The sequence below is a fragment of the Crocuta crocuta genome, unplaced genomic scaffold (genome assembly GCF_008692635.1).
Source record: "Crocuta crocuta isolate KB4526 unplaced genomic scaffold, BGI_CrCroc_1.0 scaffold271, whole genome shotgun sequence".
Taxonomy (NCBI): Eukaryota; Metazoa; Chordata; class Mammalia; order Carnivora; family Hyaenidae; genus Crocuta; species Crocuta crocuta.
Window position 1 is genome coordinate 1,255,181 of NW_027527824.1, and position 17,722 is coordinate 1,272,902.

The window sequence follows — 17,722 nt, forward strand, 5'->3', positions numbered from 1 at the left end:
TGCACTGCCACGGACACGCTCCCACAGCCCCGTGGGGCCAACTAGACACCAAATATGTAATTATAGAGCCTTCAAGCCAAGCAATCTCATACCAAAGGCCGACTTCCTGGGGGAGTCCAGGAAGGCTTCTCACTGAGGAGACCCTTGATTTGAGAGATGGAACATTCATTCAACAGTTTATTTACTGATGTATCCGGCTCTGTGCTGGGCTCTGACGATATAGCAGTAAAGAGGACAGATGGGCATTTGCCCCAAAGTTTCTTCTCTTCAGTTCAGCAGGGAAGTAGACGTTACTCAGGAGAGAAAGGGAAAGTGGTACCCCAGGCAAGGACAGCTGGAGAGCAACCACCTGGAAGGGACCCACTGCATCCTGCTCATGGACAGAGCTGAGAGAAGTCTGGTACAAGGAGAGAGGGACGTGATTGGGAGAGGAGGCTGGTGAGGTTGGGAGAGAGGTGTGATGGAGGGCTTGAAACACCAGACTAGATATTTAGGACTTGATCGTGCTGGCAACTGGGAGCCATATGAAGGTTCTGGGCAGAAGGAGAAATCCAAGTTTTCTTAGCAAAGTGGCCCCTCCCAACCCTGCCCCCATATCCACAAATGCAAGTTTCCTGGGGACAACCTCCATACCCCCAACCTCTGGGCTGGGCTAAGAGAGGGTGCTTCCCTCCCCCCAGCCTGGACTTCACCCTCTTCCTTGTTCTTCCAATCAGACCCTAAGGCTGTTGCACTCTCAAGAGGTGATGGGCCAGTGCCTCAGGGTCGGGACCTCATTGAAGACTCCAATCTTCCCTGTGCAGGCCCCGTGGCATTTGCCTCCTGTGGGCTTTAACTGTTTTCTTGCTACCTGGTTTCCCTACAAAAACTTAGTGTTTCCCCTATCAATACCTGGCTTAAAAACTTCCAGGCCACCCCTCTGATAACCAGTGAGTCCAGGCTGGGGCCTCAGAATAATCCTGCTGGATTCAGAATCGTGGGTGAGACCCCAACAGAGTTCTTGGTCCTCAGAATAAAGTCTGAACTCCCTCCTGTCTGGCCCTAGGATGCTCTTCTCTTCCCATCACTTCTGCTGTTCCTTCCCTGGGAGCTGTCCAACCACCCTGAACTGTCTGGGTTCAACAAAGGGATGTCCTCCCTCACCGCCATTGTTTTGCCCAGGCTGGCCTCTTTGCCCAGAACACTGTCCATTCCCTGAGGTTCCCTCCTAATCTAGCTACCCTCTACTTCTGCCCCGAGCCTGCCTGTTAACTCCCTCAAGGAAGCCTTGCCTAATTCTCCAGAATAGACCAGTGTTCTTTCAGACTCCATGCCTTTGCATATGCTGTTTCCTCTGCCAGGAATACCCTTCCCTCCATTTTTTGATGTCTGGTGTCTGCCCAGTCACTGCCAAGTAGCAACATCTTTATTTTCCCTTTTACAGATGAGGAACCAGAGGCACAGAAAGGTCAAGTAACCTGGTCACAACCACTCAGCCCTCCCCTAGAAAGTGATAGTGATAAGTGGTTAGAATCCTGTGCCAGCCATATGATCTTGAGAATATCACTTGGCCTCCTGTGCTTAGGTGTCCTCATCAGGGACATGGGGTAACTATTGTGTAAGGTTGGTGTGAGCCTTACTGAAAAGCTGTACTGTGCAGCCTCCATTCCTTTGCTCCCCAGGCCAATTAGTGGCTTCTACATGACCCAGCAGCACATGGACACTAATTCATTCATACATCAAAACCCTCTAACATCTGCCCTGTGCCCTGCCCTGCGCAGTTGGCAGGGGACTCTTGGAAATAATCAGACACAAAGCCCACCACCCCCAAAGCGCTGGGGGAGAGGAGGGGAGAGAGAGGGGTGAGGGGAGAGAAAGAGAAAGAGATTGAGAGAAAGAGGGATTGTCAGAGAGGGAGTGTGTGTGTGTGTGTGTGTGTGTGTGTGTGTGATCCTCACCCACTGCTTTTGATTTAGTAAATCGAAAACTGACGGCTTTCCTCCTCGAGGATTGGCGCTGGGAAGGGGGAAATGTTGAAGGAAGGAAAGAAAGAAGGAAGATAGGTAGATAGATTCGATCTTTATTTTCAAAAACTTATTTTTCACCGCTTCGTGAAATCTGAGTATTTCACAGCTTCCAACGCTCACCTCCGCGCGCTGAGCCCTTGAAGCTGGGGAAGGGGGAAGAGTACTGTGAAGGCGGTGTCCCGCCACCCCGGTGAGCTCCCCAATCCCTGGGAGACTACTCTATCCCCAAATATCTTACCTCGCCTCCACCCTGCTTCTTTTCCTGACTCCCCACTCCCCAACACACGGCAGCCTCTGCGCCCCCACCCCCCACACACCAGTCGACATCACCTCTCCCTCCATCGGGGTCCCCAGGTGACCCTGTACCCCACTGCACTCTTTAAAACCCCCACCCCTCCATTGTCCTCTCCCGGGACGCAAAGTCTCCACGGTCGGCCCCGCCCTCTTCAGGTTAGAGTACAAGTTCCGCAGAGCTCCGCTCTTTTCCCATCTTCCCATTGGCTCCCGCTGTCCGACCGAGCGGGGCCGAAGGAGGGTATCTGGGGCGCGCCCCGCCCCTTGCCAAAGGCCCGGTGGGGGCGGGGCCTCGCCTGCCCCCGCCCCCNGCGTCCTCGCCTGCGCCCGGCCCCGCCTGCCCCGGCCCGGGGTTCTGTGCCGGGACGCTTCCAGCCCCGCGGTCTCGCGCGTCGTGGCTGGGACGCCCTGAGCTCCCGACCCGATCCAGTGCACTGGGACGGGAAGCTGCTGGCCCACCATACTGGTCCATGGTTGCGGGCTTGTGCCCAGCCTTTCTATAGTGTGTGTCGGAGACCCCAGACCTCCGTCCGAGACCCGGGTTAAGGCAGGTGCCACAGCCCTCCGACCGAGTGCAAAGGAGCCCAGAAGCCCCCCGGCCTCTGGCTCCCGAGACCCGAGACTTCAGCTGCCTTCCGCCCGGTGCCTCGGACTTGGGACCGTGCGAACGCCCAGGAAGCTCCGGCCCGGGTCCAGCACCCCGTGAGGGGTCCCAAGCGGGCTGGGCGGTCGGACTGAGCCGGACCCAGCTGGTGCTGTGAGCCGAGGCTGTCACCTTTCTGCCGCCCCAGGCGAGAGGCTCAGCGCTTGCCCCGAAGAAGGGAACACAGGCCACCCACCACCCCGGCCCCGGCGGCGGGCGAGAGCCGAGAGCTGCAGGTGAGACAGCCCCGGATGCCAGGCGAGGGCGGCCTTCGACCCCTACCGGGCAACACGAGGGCCAGCTGCGGGCGTGTACCGGGCACTAGCTGGGGCTGGAGCTAGGAGAGGGCGCCTGGAAGGGAGAAAACGGGCACTTATTGAGCGCCCATTGTGTGCGCGTCCGCGCCCCACCCTTGCGCAAATGGTCCTCGTTTAAGGCTCACTACTATTCCAGGAGAAAAAAGGTGTTGTGCATTGTTATGAGCTCTTAACAGACTGGGAAGCTGAGGCGCAGCGGGGTTGAGTGACACTGATCTTTTCACTCTGGGGGACTGAGACTGGGTTGGAGGGTTAGGTTGGAAAGGGAAAGAAGCGAAGAACGAAGAAAGGAAGTGGAGAGCCCCCAGACAGGAGGTGGCGGGGAGGGGTCAAAGTAGGGCCACTTGGGCATCCAAGAGCTGATCCTGAGGCTGGGGAGGTGGCTTCCTCTGGCCGCCTTCCCTCTCACTCCACAGCCAGGTCACGTCCCAGGAAAGGTGACCCAGAGTTGAGGGGAGAGATGGGAAGCTTCCCAGTTCCACAGCTTCCCTCCCTGTGGACCCTCAGACCAGGGAGCAGTGGCCCCTGGCCCCCGTGTGCCAGACTCTCTAAGACACCAGGCATCCTGAGGTGCTGCTTACTTGTTGGGAAAACTCACTCTAGAGGTCCCCAAGTCCGAGCCGGTCAGAGCCAGAGGAGGTGAGGGCTCTCAGCGCTCCCCAGCTCCCCTCCTTCACATTATTAATGGGATGCGGGAGGCTGGGTGGGGGGTGTGTGTGCCAGTTGTCCAAGGGGCTAAAGTAAGTGGTTGAGGCAGAGTACGCTTGAGACAATCTTCCCAAAGACCTTTCAAGATATCTGCTCCCAGCTAGCATCTTCTGGTGGGTGGCGGGGGTTTTCCCACCCCTGATGTGAGGTCATGGTGACCGCTTATGAGGCTGCTTTGGGAGGCTGTGTGGTGCTTGCTGGGCCCCGAGACGAGCCAGCAATCCCATAGCCTTTGGCCCAGACTGAAAGTCTGACCTCAGCTTCTCCTGGGCAGGGGAACCTGCCAGACACCTCTGGCCCGGGAGGGGAGGGGCTTGCTCAGGGTCTCCAGGCTGGGGCTGCCAGGGCTAGGGGCACAGTCCCAGGTGTCTGCATTCCCAGGCAGGGGCTCCTTCTCTTGCCCCCTGGGGCCATGCAGAAAGAGGGGTGTTGTGAAAGATAGCTTGGCATAAGCTCTGTAGGTTCTTGTTCTGAGTGGGGAGGAGGAGGGGACACGGCCTTGGTCTGAGCCCTGTGGCCTTGGCTGGGACTAGTTAACCTCTGCAGTGCCCAGCTTCCTGGTGTTGTGGGGAAACCCCCTTGGAAAGCCCCTGGGAGGTAGAGGAGGGTGGAGAGGTCAGCTGAAGGCTAAAGCTCAGTCCCTGAGGGTGGAGGGATTGGGGGCGCCGGAAGAGAAGGTAACAGAGGGGCTTGGCATTCTCCCCAACTCCCATCCATGGGGATTCAAATTCTAATAACCCCTGCATCTAAACAAAGCTCCCCTTTGATGAGATAATTTCACACCTGTGATCTCATTTCATGGTGTGGTGGAAAGAACCTGGAACCTGGAGAGAGGCAGAATGGGGGTTGCGGAGCCACCTGGGACCTCGCAGATGCGTGCATGTCTCCAAGCCTCACCTGTAAAATGGGGTCAAGGCGGGCTGTGTGTTACCTGTTCAGATAATGGGGCCATCACATCTGGCAGACTGTCAAGTGCTAAAGAGATTTTTGTGTTTGCCAAGGCCGGGCTTGTTACTAATGGCTACCATGTGTGGAAAACGGAGGCTCGGAGAGATGAAGCCACTTGCTTGCCCAGGGCCTTTGAGTTTGCTTCGGGAATTGAGCGTCCATTCATTCCAGGTGCTCTGGAAGTTACCCGGATGGAAAAGGCAGCGGGGCGACTAGCTCCCCATTTGGGTGGGCTAAACAGCACAGGCAGCCGGTGCTAAGTCAGACCAGGTGGGCGTGAATCCGCTCTGCCTCCCATTGGCCACGTGGCTCTGGGCCACATGCACTTTATTCAAGAGCACCAGCATCTCTGTAAATTAAAACTTCTCCTTTGCAAGGTTGTTGTGAGGATTAAATAAGGTATAAATATATAGTGCTCGGTCCAATATCTATTTCCTTCTCTGTAAAGAAAGGAGGCTGGAATTTTGACCAGGAAAATTCTCAGATTGGCAGCTGGGCTACTGTTGCAGGCTCACAGACTTGGCTTTGCTCAGCTGGGGCTCCTGGATGGGTCACGCTCTCCTGGCCGTTTCCCCGCTCCACAGACTTCCAGAATCTGCTTGGGGACCCTGGCTAGGGGCTCTGGGTTCTGACCCCCCTACGCCATCCCAGGGCTACTGGCTTCTGGGGTTGGGGGTAGCTGGTGTTCATTCCCCCTGGCCCCTTGTCTGCTCTCCCGAGGCACAAAGATGCAGTGAATAATTTATGGTTCCCCTCCTGAGCTGGGAGGCAGGCTCAGGGAAGCTGCTCTGTGCTCAGCTGAACTTCTGAATCTCACTGTAGCAGGTGGGTGGTTCCTGTCAGTGCTACTCAAAGTCTTGGATATGGAGGGAGGGGGACAGGACAGGAAGAAAGTGACTTATCATCGACCCTGGCTCTTTTCCTGTTGGGGGCCGGAGCAAGGTAGACTCGCAGGAAACAATGGAAACCAAGCTAGATGTGCTAGGATCAAGTCATGGGGCTCTGATTCCAAATGAGTGGTAGGGGCTGGCAGGGATTGGCTTTGAGGCTGGAATAACCCAGAAGGCTTCAGAAGGCTCTGGTCTGGGACGAGAGGCAATTTGCTCTAGCGAGCAGGGGTCCTGACATCAGTTCAAAATGGAATCCTGGCTGTGCCACTTCCTTACTGTGAGACAGTGAGCGAGATACCGCCCTGCCAGGCTTCTGTTTCATCCTGTGTAAAATAAGAGACATTATGGGTGACTGCGAGGTCGTATATGTAAAGCACCAATTTACATATTGGTAAAAGGGTGCTTCACTGTGGACATGAAGCATGGGGTGGGCTAATGACGGGGCTGATGGGATGGTGTAGAAGGCAGAGAGGTGGGAAGAAATCTGGAGTGGTAATACTGGGGTTTGTGGGGTTGGTGAGAGGTGTGGAAAAAAGGGATGGGTGGCCAGACAGTAGAGAGCCTTGACTCTCAGACAAAATTCACATTTCAGAAAGCATATGGAGTCCTCACGGAGAACCCTCTGTGGCTCTTTCTTGACTGTAAAATGACCAGGCCCCTTTGTTGTGCATTCGAGGCCTTGCCCAGTGTAGCCACTGCACAGACCTCTGGCTTATTGCTCATCACGGTCTCCCAAACATATCATGTGCTGCCGTCTGCTCAGTCTGCTCATCATCTCTGCCGTCCCTGCTTCTCTGCTCACCTCCCCATTTATGTAGGCCTACCTCAGGTCATAAATCCCCCCCCCCAAATATCCCTGGANGAGTCACAGACTGAAACAGGCTCCAGGCTCTGAGCTGGCAGTCAGCACAGAGCCCGACGCGGGGCTCGAACCCACGAACCGCGAGATCATGACCTAAGCAAAAGTCGGACGCTTAACCGACTAAGCCACCCAGGTGCCCCACTTCTCTGAATTTTTAACACTTCCCAGTAATCGTCACAAATAATACCTACCACTGCATCACATTTTACAGTCAGCGAAATGTATCTGTGTACTCATTTAGTAACACTGTGCTGATGATATTAACAACAGCTAATGCCCTTGAGTACTTCTGAGCCGCTGTGCTAAGTACTTTATAGATACTCTCATTCACAACCCTGGGAAGTAGCTCCTGTTATCACCCAGATACTGGGGCTCAGAGAGGTACACTGCCTTGTTCAAGGTCACCCAGCTAGACAGTGGGGAGTGAGGAATCAGGCTCCTATCTGTGACTGAAATGTCCTGTCTCCTCAACTCTACCCAAGTACCTCGAGAGCATACTTTGCATGGAAAAAGCTTGGAAAGGAACCTTCTTCTCAAGGCTAAGGAAGGGCCAGGTATCCAGACCCTGGCTGTGTGACTTGGGGTGAATCGGCCCCGCTCTGTGGTCCTGTGTTCCCATGTCTGTGGTGAGTGGGGTGGCGTCCCAGCCCGTGGAGCCGCAGGCTTCTGCAGTGTCCTCTGTGACTCTAGAAGGTGGAGGAGGAGACCACAGCAATCGGGGCCAGAGGATGTGGTGTGATGGGCAGCTGTGATTTTTGGCCTGGCCACTGTCTGGGCCAGCAGCTCTGTAGTTAGCTGCTGCTTGCCCTGAAGGGGGTGGCGGCCTGGGCTGCTGGCAACGCGGTCATTAGCTGGGCAGAGAAGACCCTGTTATTGGGAGCCGGCCGGGCTGGGCCAGGTTGGCAGGGCTGGGGCCCAGCTGGCCCAGCCCCAGTGGGGTCATTGGCAGGGCACCTCCTCTCCTTCCTTTGCGGCCACCCAGGTGGTGGCAGGTCCTCACTGGGCACCACAACTTTGTAGGCCAAGGCCTGCCCTTCTGTCTGTTGTGGTGGCCATGGTGGCAGAGCAGTGAGGATTCTAGGGACACCTGAAGATGCCTCCTCCTAGAAGCTTCCACGACTCCCCCCAAGCAGGCGGAATGTAAGTCTCCTTCTGGATGGATCCACACGCTTACTCGCTGACTGTGGCCTGTGGAGAGGGGTTGTGTGGGGCTGCTTGCCTTGCCGGCCTTTCAGAACCAGGTTATTCTCTGCCACCCCAGTCTTCCCCTCCTGACCGAGCGCCTGGCACAAAGGAGCATCCCCCTAGTTGGGAGGGGTGGTTCAAGCTACCCTTTGGGCCAGCCGCTCAACCTTTGTACCTCTGTTTCCTTCTCTGTAAAATGGGGCTGATAATAATAGTATTGTGGGGGTGAAATTAGATGACGGGAGTGAAGTGCCCAGCCGGGCTGGGCAGGGCTGGGCACACAGGCGGGGGCTNCCCGAGGAGGGAGTGGCTCGGAGAGAAGCTGATTGAAGGGTCCAGCCGGAGATGCCAGGAGGGAGGAGGACTCGCCGGAGAAGGACACTTTGCTGTCTGGGGAGGGCTCTGTCAGAGAGCTGCGGTTCCCACGCCTTCCCAGTGAGGAGGCAGCTGTCAGACACGGAGGGCCCGGCGCCAAGTTCAGGGCAGGGGGCAGCACCGGGATGTCCGGGGACCTTGCTCTTCTCAGGCTTTCGCAGCAGGAATGGCCGAGTTGGGAGGGGCCTTCTGGGTCCAGGTAGGAGATGCCGGGCGGAGAGCAAGACCTTCTTAAACGGAAGCAGTGTTCATTTGGTCTCTCTGTCTGGCCGTCTGTGTGTATGTTTCTCTCTCAATCTCATACAAACACATGCAAAATGTGGTTTGAGAGGCGCCTGGTGGCTCCGTTGGTTGGGCGCCCGACTCTTGGTTTCAGCTCAGGTCATGATCTCATGGTTCGTGAGATCGAGTCCTGAGTTGGGCTCTGCGCCGACAGCGTGGAGTCTACTCGGATTTCTCCTCTCTCCCCCTCCCCCACTTTCTCTGACTCTCTCTCAAAATAAACAGACATGTTCAAACAAAAAAACAAAAAAAACCCAAAATGCAGTTTGATTGGAGATTTTGGTCTGTGGGGGGAAACAGACATTAAACATTAAACAAGTAGGCACACAGATACAAAACCTCCAAATTGCCAAGAGAGAGCTTGGCGGGCCGGGGCGGGCCGGTGCCATCAGCGTTGGTGGATGGTGATACAGAGTCATGCTGAAGCCACAGCCGAGTGCACATACTTATTAGCCATGTGACTTGAGCAAATGATTTCACCTCTCTGGGCCACCATGTCCCCATCTGTAAAATGGGGACAATTACAGCATCTGGTGCACAAGGTTGTGGTGAGGAGTACATGAATTATACATACGAAGCACTCAGAAAACATCTAGCCCACAAGAAGTACTCGATGCATGCCAGCTGTTACTAGCTCTGTCTCCAGCACCTTGCCAAGAGTTTGGCAGAGATCAGTGCTCAGGAAGGGCCTATGGAATGAATCCCAGGCCAAGGGCAGCTGCTCTGTGTAACAAATGAATGAATGGCCGGGTAGGGAGGGGAGGACACAGAGGCAGTGACAGTATCGCACGTGACAGAATGTGGCAGGGAAGGCGGGCGGCTGGGGTTGTCGTCTGGTGCCGGGCGAGGAGGATGTCAGGAAAGGCTTCCTGGAGGTGGTGCTCCCAGAGCTGAGTGTGAAGATAACCTTGTAACACACACCATCTGCACGCACACACGTACCATGGCGCCATGTGCTTCTCTGCGAGGTCAGCACTAGGAATTCGGTGAGCTCAGAGAGGAGAGGTTCCTGTCCCAGGGTAGCCAGCCAGGGGAGAGCTGAGGCAGCACCCGGGTCTGCCGGACCCCGCCAGCTTCCCTCTCTCCACTGCCACCCGCCGTCTCAGCATCTGTGACGTTGTGCTGTGAGGGCACGAGGGAGGCAGGTGGGGAGGAGAAATGGGCTGAGGTCTGAGAGTCTCAGCTCTTCCCAGGCCTGGGACCAAATCTAAAGAAAAGAACAACCAAACCTTGCTCGCACCCAGGGGGTGTCTTCCAGCATTAATCCTGTAGCTTGTTAGTTTTTAAATAAGTAGACTCGATAGATAGATACATAGATACATAGATACATACATAGACAAGAGCCAAGGAAAGAAAGGAAGGAAGGAAGGAAGAAATGCTGTGAAGAATTTGCATCATCCTCGCACCCAAGAGGCTCAAAGAGAAAATTTCCTTCCACTGACAAGAGCCAGGATCCCCAAGTATCTTAAAGGAGTTGGCCTCCGAGACATCCTGAAGTCAAGGCTCCCTTGTGCTGCCTGCACTTGTGGTTGGCTGTGGGGCCTCGGGGACATGACCTCATCCCTTATGTTTTGCCCGCTTTTGTGTCCCTCTTGTAAAATAGGCTCAGGGTAATAAAGCCTTTCTCTTCTTCAGGAGGCGGGTAGGGAGCCTGTAGCCTGGCGGGCTAGGAGAGGCTTTAGTGGGCGCCTCTGGGTCTGTGACTCTCAAATTTTGCTGCACACTAGAATCATCTAGGAAACTTTTAATAGTCGTGCCCGGGCCAACGACCCAGGCATCAGCAGTTTTAAGGCTTCCCAGGTGCCGTAGCTCCCCAGGACTGACAGACGCCCACCACCCTCTGTGGGATGCATTCTTCCGTGTTCTTGGGGTGATACTTACACAGCCCCATGGGAAGGGGCTCATTGCTTCCAGGCTGCTCCCTCCTTTGGGGTACGGCTCTCCCTGGGACCTCTGTACCTGGAGAAACGGGGGAGCAGAAAGCCTTTTGCAGTCTGATAAGCTTGGGTTCCAACCCTCCTCTACTTCCTGGTTGCTGTCTTCTCTGAGCCTCGGTGTCCTCATTTGAAAATAGGAATAGCAATCATCTTTCTCTGAGAGGGCTGCAGAGACCTGATGAGGCCCTGCACAGAAAGCGTCAGCTCTGTGCAGCAGAAGGTCACAGACGGTGGCAGAGGCTCTGGACTCCCCCCGCGGTGCTCTTTCCTCCTGCCCCAGCCACCGAGACTGGGTCTTTTAGATGGAGGCTGGGGTGGGGAGGGATCAACACCCTGTCTTGGAGCCCTTTCCTGCACCCCCCTTCACTAAGAGATAAGATAAGGCAGCAGGCATTTTGTTTTGCTGGGATTTGTTTTAATGGCCAAATCATCGGGCCCGCCTTCACAATGAAGCTTTGTCTGAATCTGCTTGTTTTTCCAACCTGGACACCCAATTGCACCGCCCGCTTGGGGCCCCGTCCCACCTGGGAGGACTGAAGAATGTCAGAAGGCTCCCCCCCGCCCCCAACTAGGGGAGGGGATGGGGGAGACATTGGAGGCCTCTGTCTGGCCCTCACCAATAACTGACCCCATTTAAGTCAGCTGCCTCTGTTGGAAGCCAGTTCAATGGCATTATTTCAAGGCAGTTACCAGCATGGGTTTTGCAGGCAGAGGAGCTTGCGTTTGAGGCCTGTCTTTATCACTTCTCAGCAGTATGACCCTGGGTGAGTCATTTCAGCTTTTGGAGCCCCAGTTTTCTCTTCCGTGAAATGCATAACCAGGATGTACTTCTTGGGCTGTTGTGAGAAGTAAATGAAGTGCTCAGTGTATAAAGCTTAGTGCCTGCTGTATACGCTTAGGAACTGTCATCGATTGTCCTCCCTAAGAGCCAAACTCTGCCTCCTGCTCCCTCCTTCCCTGGCCTGGTCCCGCCCTGGCCTGCAGCCTGCGCCGTGCGCTGGGCCAGGCCCAGGCCAAGACAACAGAGGCCCGTGTGTATAGTAATAGTAACGACACCCCCATAAACTGCTCTGCTCTAATAATTTCTTCCATGTTTATTTAGAGGAGACTCCAAGGGCTGTTTGGGGAGAAGGCCGTAGAAAGGGGGTCTTTGGTGGTAGTGTTTGGTCTCGTCTGCTCTGGCCCAGGCAGAGAGAGTGTATCAGCCCAGGATGAGCTGCACTGGCAATAAATAGGGGTGTGGCAAACCAATGAAGGAGCGTGCAGCACCCAGAGCACCCCTGTGAGCCGCTACCTTCTGAAGGGGACTGAAGTTGCCAGGTCAGTCATATGGACCAGGGCTGTGGCCTGCAGTAGAGGGAACCGGTCAGCCCAGGAGATCTGTGGGGGGTGGTGGTGGGGGAAAACCTCAACTATCTCTCTTCCTTCCTCCAGTCTCCCACTGGGGCTTCCCGCTAGGTGAACCTACTCAGAAGCCCGTGGCACGGAGCCCAGTGCAGTCCACTAAGATCGGCTTCCCGGGCTCCCCGCAGGGCGGCTAGTGAACCTAGAGTGGCCAACAGGCCGTGTTCCTCACTCCATTGGTCAAAAGCTGTGGAGTCCGGTGGACCCACCCTCCTTAGGATTCAGTTGAAGAGTCACCTCTTGCTACTTGGGCACATCCCTCATGAAGGGTGGCTCGGCCCCTACACCAGAGACAAACCCAAGCATTCTAGTGCCTTCCTACCCCTCTGAGATGGGTGCCTAGGCCCCTGCCCACCGTGCCCGCCACTGTGTCCAGCTCCACCCCCACTGGTCCTTAGAGAACGTGGCTCTGAGTTTTCTCCAGGCTGATCACCTGAACGACCTGTGTCTCTGTCCCTCTTTGTTAGTCAGTGTGGAGCGGTGGTTAGAATACAGGCTGTGAAAATCCTGACTGTGCCATAAGAGGCTGGGCAACTACACAGTGTGCCCCATAGTCTCTTGTGCCTTGTCTTCCTCATCTATGAAATGGGGATAACAGAGAGTACTCAGAGGGTTGTTGTGAAGACCAAATGAGCGAATAAATGCGAAGTACTGGGGATAGTCCCTGGCGAGCAGGGAGCACCCAGGGATGACAGCCTTTGCCATGATCACAAATAATATGGTGAGAGTCCAGAACTCACAGTATGGCTGGACTGTCAGTGACAGGGCAGGGTCTGTCACCACTCTCAGCCTAGACTCTGCCCAGTGACAAGGTTATAATGGTGTCATGCAGCCTTGCCACACCACGGACACTTACCTGTCAGCTGTCTGCCCCTCCCCCCAGTCCTCTGCTGCAAATCGTGTCCTGTGAGAAATGGCTTCTCATTCTATCAAGCCTCAGTTTCCCCATCTGTGGACTGGGGCAAGTACTCACAGGGCTGGGGCAGTGACATGCAGAGCACTGAATGTGGCTGGAGGAGTCAGGCTTCTCCTCTACCCTGTTGCCGCGGAGAAGTCGGGGACCCAAGGGGCCTGCCTGGGCCCACGCCGCATCCCCCAGATCAGGCTGCAGGTAGCTCGCAGGGTGGCCTTGCCAGGGAGAGCCGAATCCCTGGAGTGAGGCCAAGGTTATGGGCAGGTTGGTGTCAGGTGAGTTCAGGTGGCCCTGGAGTAGCCACTTTATGTAGCTGGGCAGCTGTTGGTGGCTCTGACATCGGCCTCTGATGTCCAGAATGAGCCGCACCGCCCTGAGCTTGGGGGACTCTAGGGAGCCTTTGAAGACCAGGTGAGGGGAGTGTGAAGCCAGGCAGGTCTGGGACAGACTGTGCAGGGGGTGCTGCCCCGACACTACAAGGCCCTGTGAAGGGGCGCCTGGGTGCGGGATTTGGGGGGAGCGTGGGCTTCCTGCCGAGCAGGGAGCTGGAGGCATGACCAGATGGAAGATGTGTTGGGCTACATTGCATGGAAAGCACCCACGAGGCCCCCCAGCGATGGTGTCTTGGGGGCATCTGGGCAGGCCTAGAGTGCAGAGCCCTTTCTTTGCAGCTGGTCTTGGCCAGGCGCTCCCTCACCTCCCTGACGGGAATACTGTGCATCACCCACAACACACCCCTGGGTGTCTGAGGAGGCGCGGGCACGGAGGCCTGTGATGGGCGTGGTGGTGCCTTGATCCAAACAGAGCCCTTCTGGAGAGGGGAGGTGTGCAGCCTTCCAAGTCAGTCCTGGCTTTGAAGCCCCGCTCTGCCTCTGTTGATCAGAACTTTGAAGACACTGGGCAGGTGGCTTAACCTCTCTGAGCCTCAGGTACTCACCCATAAAATGAGGGCAGCAGCCCTTCCCTTCCAGGTCTGTCTCGAAGCTAAAATGACCTAATGGACGAGATCACATCTTCTACCTTAGAGGAGACTCCACAGTCATCTTCCTCCTGCTCTCTCTGTCCATTTTTAATGCTGCCTCAGGAAGTTCTTTCTTGTGTTTAACTGAGATCCATTGTGCCGTAATGTAACTGGAATGTCCTTCCTCCTGTTGAGGGCCCTGCAGAGGCGGACTGAGTTCTTCCTCTATACTCCCGTGCCCCGTCAGTACCTGCAGTGAGGCAAGGGCTGGAGCAGCTGGGAGTTGGTTTTCACCCTGTGGCTTGGTGGCCGAGCTGTCAGTGACCACCGTGCGATGGGAGTGGGTGCATCATCCTTTCTGTGCTTGATCCATGTTCCAGAAGGGATGACTCTGGGGCAGTGGAGAGAGCCCTGAGCTGGGCCTACAAGACCTGGGTCCTGGTACCCACTTGGCCCATCTTGCTGTGTGCCCTGAAGCCAGTTAGCAACCTCTCTGAGCCATAGTGAGGATGTCTGTGCCTGGGACTCAGCTCTCTCTGGTGAAGATGTATGCAGTTCTGCCTAAAGACCATTTGCCTCCCTCTCCCCGACCTGGGCCCCAGCCAACCTGGAAGCCAGCAGATTAGGGTTCCAGTGGTGGTGGTAAGAGCTGGGTCCACTCTCAGACCAGAGCTTCCAAGGGCAGGCAGTGATATCAGGGTTAGATGCGGGTTTCCTGGTAGGTAGGGTACTACCCCTTGAGAGCCTGAATCTCTTCCTACCTACCCCGCTAAACTCACCCAGCTAAAGGTCAGTCATGTTTCTTGAGTCCCACCTTGGAGAATTTGTTTTTCCACATGAAGTCTGCTTTAATCCCTCATGTTGGGGCGGTTGGGTGGGGACCCGAGGCTCAGAGAGATGAGAAGACTGGCCCTGAGGCCCCACAGCCTTGTCTGCAGGAAGTGGTGAGGAAGCCCAGAGCTCCTGATTCTGCCCGGCCCCCTTGGCATCTGGGCCACACCGTGCCTTCTAGGTCCTCAGCAGGGGAGGCCAGGTGGCCATGAGCGAGGCTGTTTCTGGTCTGGGATGGGGCTCTGGGAAGAAGTTGGCCAAAGAACGGAGGAGGGAGTGGGGTTAGGAGCCCAGGAGCTCTGAGTTCGGAATGCCCCTGTGAACTTCAGTGTTTGGCTTCACCGAAGAATCAAGACTCATTTCTTCTTGGCTTTGGACACCTAATAGTTTACCTTTATAAAGCACTTTGATATCCACAGTGTCACCGAATCGTCCTGGCAGTCAGTGCGAGGTAGTGTGGGACTTGTCTGGGAGGGTCGGGGAGGGTGAGCTCTGGAATCTGACAAACCCAGGTTTAAATTCCAGCTGCTACCAACTCTCTGCCTTTGAGCGGGTGAGTATCCAGCCAAGCCTCAGTTTGCTCATCTGGGAAAGGGACAGTCATCCCCCACAGCAAATAGCAACGGCTGTGTTGACGACCATCCACACTGGTCCAGTGCCTGATGCAATTTCGTAGTTTTCGTGATATTCATTATCAGCTCCACTTTATAGATGGGAAAATGGAGGCTCAGAGAAAGAAGGTGACTTGCCTGAGGTCACATTGGCATCTAGCTTGGTTCTCCAGACTTCCTGTCTGTGGCTTTTTCCTCTAACACTTCCCTTTCTGTCCTCAAGTGACCTGACACCTCATTTATCCAGTCTCCAATGTGTGGATACTGTCTGCTGTCTCTGATGAGGCCTTGAGTATACCCTCCCCCACCCAAGTGCCTACTAGCACTTGCCTGGCACGCAGTAGGCACTTTAAACACGTTTGACCTGTGCATGACCATGTTGATAAGTTTGTATCAACAGGCAGTCAAGGCTTGTGTCCCTAAAGCTTCCTTCTGCTCCCTCATTGCCTTTAAAAACAACCCTTTCATAGTTTGGGTTGGAAACCTTTGTGAAAAGGATTGATCACTTCCTTTCCCTGCACAATGCAAATGGTTAACCTCTCCTCTCCCGGAAGGGCCTTGCAAGCACTCACTGTGTTGCTGGAGGCATCGAGACCCGCTGGCCCTGAGCCGAGTGACCCTGGGCTACTGCGCCTGCTTGGCTGCCAGAGGGTCTGCTTTTGCAGGTTTTTGGCTCTTCTCACCTTGACCTTCATTCTGTTGCCTCCAGCAGTCCACCACCTTTCTTCCCTCATGTGCAAGCACAAGCGCGTGTCCTTCCTGATTTACTGTTACCAGTTAGGGATTAAGAAATGGGACAATTGAGCTTACTGGAATTGGTTAATTCGTTCGTTCGTTCATTCATTCGTTTGTTTGTTCGTTCATTCATTCATTCTTATTCAGCCAGCCATTGTTGATTCTGGGTCTTGCTATGGATTCCATCCATCCATCCATCCATCCATCCATCCATCCTGATTGAGGGCTTATGCAGTGGCTTGTGATCAGTCGAGACAAGACCACACCCTCCTGGCAGTGCACGTAGGGAAGTAATGATGTGCACATAGCAAATACCAGGACAGGACCTACAGTTTATGATCTGCCTCCGTGTGCATTACCACACGGAGAGTTTACAACAGCCCTGAGGATGGCATTCGCCCGGTTTCACGGATGATTAAAGCAAAGCTCAGCAAGGTGACGTCTCCTGCCCAGTGGCCAGCAGTGAGCATAGAATTGCAGTGGGAACTCGGCTCTCCAACCTGGCCTGTTCCCTCTCCTCTGTGTTCCATTTATAAACCGTATGGTGCCCCATTCATTTTCTGCTTCTGTCACAAAAGATCATTGGTGATGGCTTAGGTCAGACCTGGTTCTCTGTAAAATGGTCAGCCAGACACAGACGTCCTTTAAGCACGCATACCTTGTCCCGCAGTGGACCTGCGCACGCCATCTAGCCTACACTTCCCAAACTGTGCTCTGAGGAGCCCTAGTTCCCTGCAATGCTAAGGGTCCTAGGACACATGAGCATACAAATTCAAGAACTGCTAGGTCACATAGAAATAGGACTTCTCTGGGCTTTTAATATGTTGATGAAAATTAGCATCCCAACAGGTGGTGCAGTGTGCAGCCAGCCTTTCCCAATTCACCGGCTTGCTTCGGCATGAAACTCCTTTGTCACAGAGCAGGGTCTGGGACTAATACCCTGGAGAGAACACTTTGGGAAGAGCTGGTTCAGCAAACCCTTACTTTCCCATTTTGTACCGGAAGCCTCCGGCTAGAGCTTCTTTCTTGCCCAGGGCTGTTTGCATTTTGAGAGAGGATCACAGGGAACATGGTTTAGCCCCAGGACAGCATTGGTAATAATGGCAGAGGTTCAAGAAGCGGGAGGAAGTGCAAGGTGGAGATATTTTTATTTTTTCGTCCACCACGCGAACATATCTCAGACATCTACTGTGTGCCAGGCACAGAGCCAGCATTTGGAAATGCCAGGATGCGTCTGACTAAGAACCTTCCATTTCATTTCCCCGTGCCCACGAAGGGTTTTTAAAGAAAGACAAATACAAGCCTTAAAAGGAATAAAGGAATAAGTGCTTCTTCTGAAGTGTCGGGGGTCTTTGTGGTGGGTGGGTGTGTGACGTTCACTTCATCCGGGGCTTTAGCCCCAGGTCCTCAGGGGTGTGAATGAGCCGGTTCCAGGAACAGTTACCCTGGGCAGAGTACGCAGATGTTCAGGGAGGTCAGGAGTGTGGGGAGGCTCAGAAGAGGCGAGGAGGGAGGGAGTGGGCAGTGGGGGGGGGGAACTGAGGCTCTGCAGAGAAGCACAGAGGTTATAGTGGGACATGCGGGGGTGGGCAGGCATTCTTGGGACACAGGAGCCTGAGCAAACGTACAAAGGTGGCAACAGGTGGGTTACGTCTTCAGGATGCTGTACGGAGCCAAGACAGCGGGGGAAGAGGGAGGAAAGGCGCTTTGTTGGAGACGGGGCTGGAGGAGCCACCTGAGGCAGATCGCGGGGGTCCAAACACCAGCTGAGTGTGTGCCCCAACTACCCCCCCCCCCCCCCCCCGGGGGGGCCCGGGGGG

General features: G+C 55.1%; 1 protein-coding gene across 2 annotated transcripts in view; it reads left to right on the plus strand.

Moving 5' to 3' along the window:
* The first annotated feature begins 2,629 nt into the window (after nucleotides 1–2,629).
* The window catches only part of GDPD5 (glycerophosphodiester phosphodiesterase domain containing 5), an 85,264-nt gene continuing 70,171 nt past the window's right edge, over nucleotides 2,630–17,722 (plus strand). For both annotated transcript variants that reach the window (XM_077776387.1, XM_077776390.1), the window contains exon 1: nucleotides 2,630–3,179. The gene's annotated coding sequence lies outside the window, so the exon portion shown is untranslated. The remainder of the gene's footprint in view (nucleotides 3,180–17,722) is intronic.